Source organism: Suricata suricatta, chromosome 15 (genome assembly GCF_006229205.1).
Source record: "Suricata suricatta isolate VVHF042 chromosome 15, meerkat_22Aug2017_6uvM2_HiC, whole genome shotgun sequence".
Lineage (NCBI taxonomy): Eukaryota > Metazoa > Chordata > Mammalia > Carnivora > Herpestidae > Suricata > Suricata suricatta.
This window is the reverse complement of record NC_043714.1, coordinates 66,966,619-66,974,849: the sequence shown is the minus strand read 5'-3', so window position 1 is coordinate 66,974,849 and position 8,231 is coordinate 66,966,619.

Sequence of the window (8,231 nt, the reverse complement as noted above, 5' to 3'; positions counted from 1 at the left end):
TCTATAGTCTCTTGATTTGTTCATTTTAGCCACTCTGACTGGCGTGAGGTGGTATCTCAGTGTGGTTTTGGTTTGTGCTTCCCTGATGATGAGTGATGTTGAGCATCGTTTCATGTGCCTGTAGGCCATCTGGATGTCCTCTTTGGAGAAGTGTCTGTTCATGTTTTCTGTCCATTTCTTCACTGGGTTATTTGTTTTTTGGATGTGGAGTTTGTTGAGTTCTTTATAGATTTTGGATACTAGCCCTTTATCTGATATGTTATTTGCAAGTGTCTTTTCCCATTCTGTTGGTTGCCTATTAGTTTTCTTGATTGTTTCCTTTGCAGTGCAGAAGTTTTTATCTTGATGAGGTCCCATTAGTTCATTTCCAACTATTTTCAACTTCCTGTTTCTTGACTGTTCAATACGATCAATTTTACAAAGAAGAGGTATATGAATTAGAAAGGAAAAGACAAAAAACTATGTAAACTGAAGGTAATGTAACTGTCAGAAAAAAAACAAATATAAGAAAATGTGTAAATAATTGTTAGAAAGAATAAGAAACTCATGGAGTTTTCTAGGTATATGATAGTCATAAAAAAACAATAGCATTCCTATTTGCCATTTTAACTGACTGGGAACCATAACAAGCAAGTGATTACCATGCAGTATATCTACAAATCAGTGAGATAAAAACAAAGAACGAATGAAAAATATGCAAAAACCATGAACCAGATATTCACAGATGAACTAACCTGAATGTACAAGAAACATGAAAACATCTGCAACTTCACTAGCAATCATGTGATTTCTCATTGATATGAGATACTTTATCCCCATTAGAAGGACAATATTTTAAAAGTATTAAAATATCAAATATTGGTAAATAAAATAGCAAATACTGGTAAAGATGTCACTGGGTAGAACTCATCCATCTTTAATGGGAGTGAAAATATGATATAACTAGTTTGGAAATAATTCGCAAAATCCAGTAAAGTCAGAGATGTGTCTGTCATGTGACCTAGGAGTTTCCCTCTTCTAACACACATTTGTATACATGAGTCCTTGTGCAGCTGTGAGTGAGTATACAAATGTGTGTTATTGCAGTGTTTGTAACAAGTTGATAGGCACCTAAATAGTCTTCAAACCATGGTACTTTTACAGAATGGAATACAATACAAAACTTAACATAAGTGAAAAAGAACTACATCTTTTTGCAGAGTATGTTTCAAAAGCAATTTCAATAAAATAAAATAAAAACAAAAACAAATTGAAGAGTAATACGTACCATATAATACTATATAAATATAATTTAAAATGTGCAAAATAATTTCTGTAAAGTTGTAGGAATAGGAAACAAAATTCTGGTCAATTGATAGAGGGCATGAAGTAAGAAGAAACCTAGGGATCCAAATATATCTGCTATGTTTTAGAACTTAAACAATTAAATATGATATTGGCTACACAGATATTACTCTATTATGTTGTCTTAGGCTAGTATAATGAAAATGCTTTTAAAAAAACTAGAGCTATGTTAGCTAAAAACAAAAAAAGTTAGCTCTTTAAATGTGGTCCCAAATCCACAAATTTTTTACTGATTTCTAAAAATTATTTTCCTACTGAGAGTTTTCCCCAACTATTATATAGGAAAGCATATATATAATAATCTATAACCAATTTTCTAAGTCCAGAAGAATTCTGTGTCCAGCAAAAGGTTGAATTTCTATTTCAGGACTTAATTGTATTTAGAAACACTTAAAGAAAGGCTTTAAAAAATTATCTAGATGACTACTTTTTAAAATCTTTTATAACAATGTTTTGTTTTATTTTCAAGTGAATTCTTACCCAAACTCCCACGTATAAAGCATGTAAAAATGGATCTGCTTTCCACCACTAAATCTCTTCTTGGCTAAATGGAACCAGTGCTCCTTGGAGAAATGGCTCACTGTGGTCTAGTCAGGGAACATTCCAGATGCACCTGGACACTCTGGCCAGAGTAAAGAGGCACTCAAAAACTAATGGTGTCACATCAAAAGGACCCGGTCGATGATCTGTAGGAGCTCTCACTGGCCTTAGAAGGCACATTTGGGAATTAAGAAGATTGAATTGTGGTGTATTAAAACACATCCAATACATCACAATTACAAGTTGCAAATGATACTACAAACCAAAATAAACACAAAACAAAATCAACACTCCTCATTCATGACCAGAGAAAGTTGCATGAACACGAAGACTACTCTGAAAATTAATAAGTACTGGGAAAGATTCAAGCAAACAAAAATAGTAGACCCTTCTTATGTTTTTCTTGCCCTCACAGGCGCTGGTTGAAATTCACTGATGGAGGCCATCCTTCCATTGGAAACTAAGAAATCCTCTGAGAAAGTTCCATCAGGGGTTCTGCTCAGAGTATCAGTCTGCCACTGCTGGAGGGTGGGTCCCTGACCCCCACCCTCTTGAGCTACCCATTGAATCTTTCAGAACATTGACTTTGAGAATACATTTTCTCAAAGAAAACTAAGGTTTGTGTTTCTACAGCTCTTATCTGTTGAGTACTTTTTCTCCAATAATGTATTTAAAAATAAAGAGCCTGACCCTCTTCAACATGACCGTCTTTTAGGTATGTTCAGGCAGCTTTCAGGTGTCTACCTGTCAGTTCTAGATAACATATCTCTAGTTCCTTTTTTTTTTTAATGTTTGTTTATTTAGAGAGATAGGGAGCGAGCAGATAGATAGACGGCGAGCAGAGAGCAGCGCAAGGGAGGGTCAAGAAAGAGGCAGAGAGAGAATCCAATCAAGCTCCTCACTGTCAGTGCAGAGCTCAATGTGGGGCTCGATCCCACAAACCAAACCATGAGATCATGACCTGAGCTGAAATCAGAGTAGGATGCTTAACTGACTGAGCCACCCAGGTAACCTCTCTAGTTCTTTCCTTTAACTCTTGACCACATAACATGGGTTTTGTTCCCTCCTCATCTGCCCCTCTCTGTAGACAATGCTCCATTTTATCTTTCCCTCTTTTATACTGTGCACTTGGAATTAAAGGGGAAATTCCATGTGGAACATGACTAATACAGCATAATGAGGAATTAGTATTAATACTTGTTAACATAGCCCATATGATCACTTGGCTATGTAATACATTCACACACAAAAAAGCACTGAGCATAACTTTTTAGGTTTGGAAATCTGGTGCTACTCAGTAATCACTGTACAATTTAAAAAAGTTAAACAAGAAGACGGAAGAATGATTTCACCCTCAGGAACTCATCTTGGGTACATTTTACACACATTGCAAGAGGGATAAATCCCTGATGTTTGGAGTAGGGTTTTGTTTTCCTTCATGCCTTGCAAATTGTGCCTGAGACTTAACACTATGTGAGAGATGCTGAGAACATATCCATTTTCTATGCTTCCTGAAAACAATTCGGCAGGCTCTTGGTGAAAAAAATTACAGTACGCTATTGTTCTCATGAAAAATTGATTTGTTGTATTTTATTAGTAGCTTTTACATGAACAAAGAGGAAACCAGAACAATATGTAATTGAGATAAGTGGGGGGGGGGCGAATATTCTCATGCTGGGAACCTTTAAGCTTTAGGTCAGTTTTTGACCATGCCCCATGTCCTGCAGGACTTTTGAAAAAAATGGAAGGAATTCTGTGGATTGGTTCCCAGTTTATAGTGTGCTCAAGAAAGACGAGATCCTTTAGGTCCTGGAAGGAAGGGAGAGCTGAGGATAAATGCCTCTTACAAAGGAGCATCTCATACATGCCCGCTACTAAGTTTATTGTTCCCGTTCGAGCATAAATAAAGGTCATCAGAAAGGACCACTTAAGATACATTCTAAATCTAGTAGACTGTGCCCCCGCTATCTTTTCCACAGTCTTTCTGAAGCTTTTAAGTGATTCAAATTATTATTTGATGCTGTTTAAGCACTATGTTTTTCTAAGATAACCACTCTGCCTTAAGCAGTTCAAAATGAGAAAGAATAGGCTTAGGAGATACTTGTCAGAGAGCAGAAAAAGAAGCAAGCAGAGTACCCCAAAGGACTGAAGAAGTAAAGGCTGTGGTGTCACAGAACAAGCGTTAATGTGAATGTCCCATTCATTCCGCAGTGTTTACAAGCAAACGAATACTATGAGGTGCAATGCAAGATGTAGGAGACAACACGTGGTGAATAACTTTTGGTTTGGGCTTTCTTGCAGTTTATAGTCTTGGAGTTTACAGTCTACAGCCTACAGTTCAATGACAGACATTGAACCAATAAACTGCATAAGATATTAATTCATTGCCATTGTTATACATGGTATGAGAGAACTTCAGATTTCTGATAAAAATGGTCTTTAATCCAATCTGGGGTGGAAGATGAGGCCAACCTCCTCCCGGGCCAAGGGAGTTAACAGAGAATGGGCTAGCCAGGGGAAGGGGGAGGTATGTGGAAAGGGAACTTTCTTCAGGCTGGAAAGAAAAGGATCCATGAAAGCCCTGAGGCCAACTGGGCATATTCAGGGACATGTGTCCGGAACAGTGAAATCCTCTGAAAGAGACAGAAAGTGAAGTTGCAGGTGCAGGCTGGAACCAGATCACTTGGGGTTTCATAGACCACAGAGGACTGTGCCTTACAAACAATGACTGTCAATGTAGATTTTTAAGTGAGTAACACAGTTACACATTCCAGTTTAAACTATCAGGTTGGAGACACATGGCTAGCTCAGACCAATGGGGCTTGTGACTCTTGATCTTGTGGGTTTGAGTCCCACATTGGGTGTGGAGATTCCTTAAAAATAAAATCTTAAAAAAATATCATTTTGGTTATGCTAGGTCAAAATGAAAAAAAATTTTTTTTTTTTGCGACTTCTTTTTCTGTTGAGTGACCCTAGGGAAATGTCTTTAGGTAATTGAGCCTTGGTAAATGCATTGGCAGAATCAAGGGAAGAAATTAAATAATTTTGAAGACCTCACACCTCTTTAAATCTGACCTGAATTACCCTGGCATTCTCACTTTGTCCCTGTGCCTTGGCAAATTTGATTTCCTTTAACAGCTAGCAGTTACTCCTACACCAGCTCTTAAGAGAATTTGCTTTTTGAGAACCATGTCTCAAAAGCACAAAATGTCAAAGGCAGGCATGAATTGGAAAGGAGGAGACACAATTATCATTTATGCAGATGATGTAATTGTCTCTCTAGATATTCTAAGCTTCACTCATAAAACAGTAAGGACTAAAAAGAGAGCTTGGAATGGAGAGGTAGGTATAAAGAAATTTTCATATAATCAAGAAATTTTCTGCATCCTGGCAGTAACTGGGCAGAAAATAGAGGGAAAAAAAGTGATTTATAATAATAAAATATATTGATAGTAGATTGAATTAATATATTAAGAAGTGGGTACTTTGTGGAAGCAGTGTCTTTGCAGATAGATCTAGAGATGGATCTACCTTGGGTCACCTACCTGGGCCCTAAATCCAAAGATGACATCTTAATAGGAGACAGATGAGTGAGGCATGAATGAGGAAGGGGGAGAGGTCCATGTGAAGACAGAAAGAGAGGTTGGGATGATGTAGCCATAAGCCAAGGAACCCCTGGGGCCGCCAGAACCTTGAAGAGGAGAGGAAGGCATCTTCCCTGAGACTCTGAAGGAAGCACATGCCCAATGACCCCTTGATTTTGGACTTCTGGCTTCCAGAATAAATTTCTGTGAGCAAGGTTTTGGGGTATCTGTCACATCATCCACAGGCAAATAACACAACGTCAAAGGCTTTTTCTTGTTCTCCTTTTCTGTTCCTTATGCTGATGAAGAAAACAACTATCCCTCTGAGCCTGGAGCATCTGGTTGCTATCTCTTTGCTGCCGAGACTAAATGAACCAGTGTGCAGCCAAGGTAATTCTCTCCCCAAAACCTGATGCCAGGTGCTCTGGGTTACAGGATAGTTAACAGTAAGCTCAAATAAAGAAAATCAGCTTCTGAATATGAGGCCATCCTTTAAAATCCATTGTACAGCCCTTAAATTTGGAACTATTGACCTCTCTCTGCCGCCATTCATACTCTTTCATTTTACAGGAGAGAGAACGACCTATTCAGGGAATTTGCAGGTAATTCTAGCTTTGCCAAAGCATGAGTTATGGAGACTAGAGTGATTTAAATTATTATTTAATTGGGGACTCAACAGTAAGGACAGCAATGCCATGAAGAGGAGTGTAGACTTGAACTATTCACATCAAGTTCATTAGCCTTGATTTCTTCATCCATCAAGTATGAGCACAGAACCCATATCACAGAGTTGATGATTCAAGAAAACGCCTTATAGGATATCTGACGGAGGAGGTGCTTAGTGTAGGAAATTAATGTTTCCCTTTCTCCATGATCTTTGAAAACTTTTATCTCCAACTTTTAAAACTTCAGGTGGCAAACTGCTCTAACTTCTACCCTCAATCACAGTATTGAAAGCATAACGCTCTATGAGAGGTAGGATAATACAGCATCAAGACACATTTCTTCTATGATACACACCGAATGGATGGTTTTTTTCCCCTTTAGTTCACCACTTGGGTAATCAGGTAGAAGTGCTTTTTTGGGGCAATGGCTAACAGATAGGAGGGAAGGAAACAACCTCTCTGAGACATCTTCGCTCTAAGGTTTCCCTTCCTGAGCACAGTGATCCTGGATCTTACTGCCCTTTAGTGCATCCAGAATGTTCATTCTGAAAGCATTTCCTGTGGGCAGTAATGCCCCTGAGAGGAGTGAATTCCGGGTCAGTACATCCCTTCTTTATGAGAGTTCACTGAAGTTGCATTTGAAGTTTGGTGTGACTGTCTGGCCTTTTGAACTTTCAGAACAGGGGGATGTTGGGCAAATACCAGCAACCTAGATAAGATACCTATTTGTGCGAAGGAGTTTCTATGTGTGTCTCATCTTTTCTTCGGGTCTGTTCCCAATTCTTATTTGCAAATGCTTTTACTCCAATGTTACCCAGGTCTTCGCCATCTTTTGTCAGCTTAAGATTTTAGTTTGCTGGCTGTCAGCCACTCGGGCTCATTTAAAAGGAGTCTAAAAGTTCTCTGCATTTCTCAATCAGGTGCAGAGTTAATGTGCTGGAGCTTTCCTTAGATTGTATTTGTTTTTCTTGTTTCCCCTGAGGGTGAGGACATATGGAAGATCTTAGCTGAGGTCCGCACACTGGGTTCCGGGAAGACCTGGCTGTGACATCTGTCACCTCGCTGGCTGCTGGGCTTGATGCAGTTGATTGGCTGGCTGCGAAAGAGGTGTGGGGAGCAGAGTTGCATGTTTTCAGCACTGATGCATATAATTTGAACCAAGGCTCATAGTTTGTTGGAGGGAGAAGCAACCTTAAAGATTATTAGGTTCAGTCCCTTCATTGTAGACACAAGAAAATGGAGACCCAAGACATTGGACAGCCTTATCCAAACTCTCACCTAGAAAGTAATTCCTATTTTGCAATTAGACTCTTTGTAAGTGTGCAAAACAATGTGGTTTGGTAGAGAGAAAACAGTATTGCTGTTAGACACACATGTCTTTGACTCACTGCTCTGCTCCCTTCTGGGGATGTGACCTTGTTGACAGGACTGTTGCATGGATTGGAGATAATTTATGTAACAACATTTCACACATTATAGACCCTCACTAAAAATTAGTTTGACTGTTGACCAGAGTAGAACTCTGTGAGCTCCCCATTATCAACCAATATGAGGCATGATAATCCATTTTATTAATTGATTTGCAGAGTTATGTCTGGAAACCTTATAAATGCTTGCTAGAAACCCTTTCTGGGTGCTGATTTTACTCTCCAAGCTGATTTGTGTTGCCTACCCTGCATTTATATTTAAAAGGAAAAGTTAATGTGAGCTATGTAAATTTCTCACATTATCTTGGGAGAGAAAGATCCTGAAACCCGAATGTAGCCAACACTTTTATTTCCCTGCATCGAGAAGAGTCCAGGCTCCAGCCAAATTTTTTAGGATGACAGCAACTTCTGAGGTTATCTGGACAGCATGTAGTACCCCCTACAAACAACTTGCAGTTATATGCCCAGGGAAAATGAATTCCTGAATTCCTCTTGCCCTTTATCCTCCTCTATAAATTATAAGAAGCAGACTCTGCATGGGATCTGGTAACTCATGAAGCATTTTAATGTTCATAGGCTCATTTTTTATTTTCAAAATAACCTTATTAACTAGACAGGGGAAAGATGATTATCTTTCTTATTTTCAGAATAAAAAAATTTATCAGTAAGCA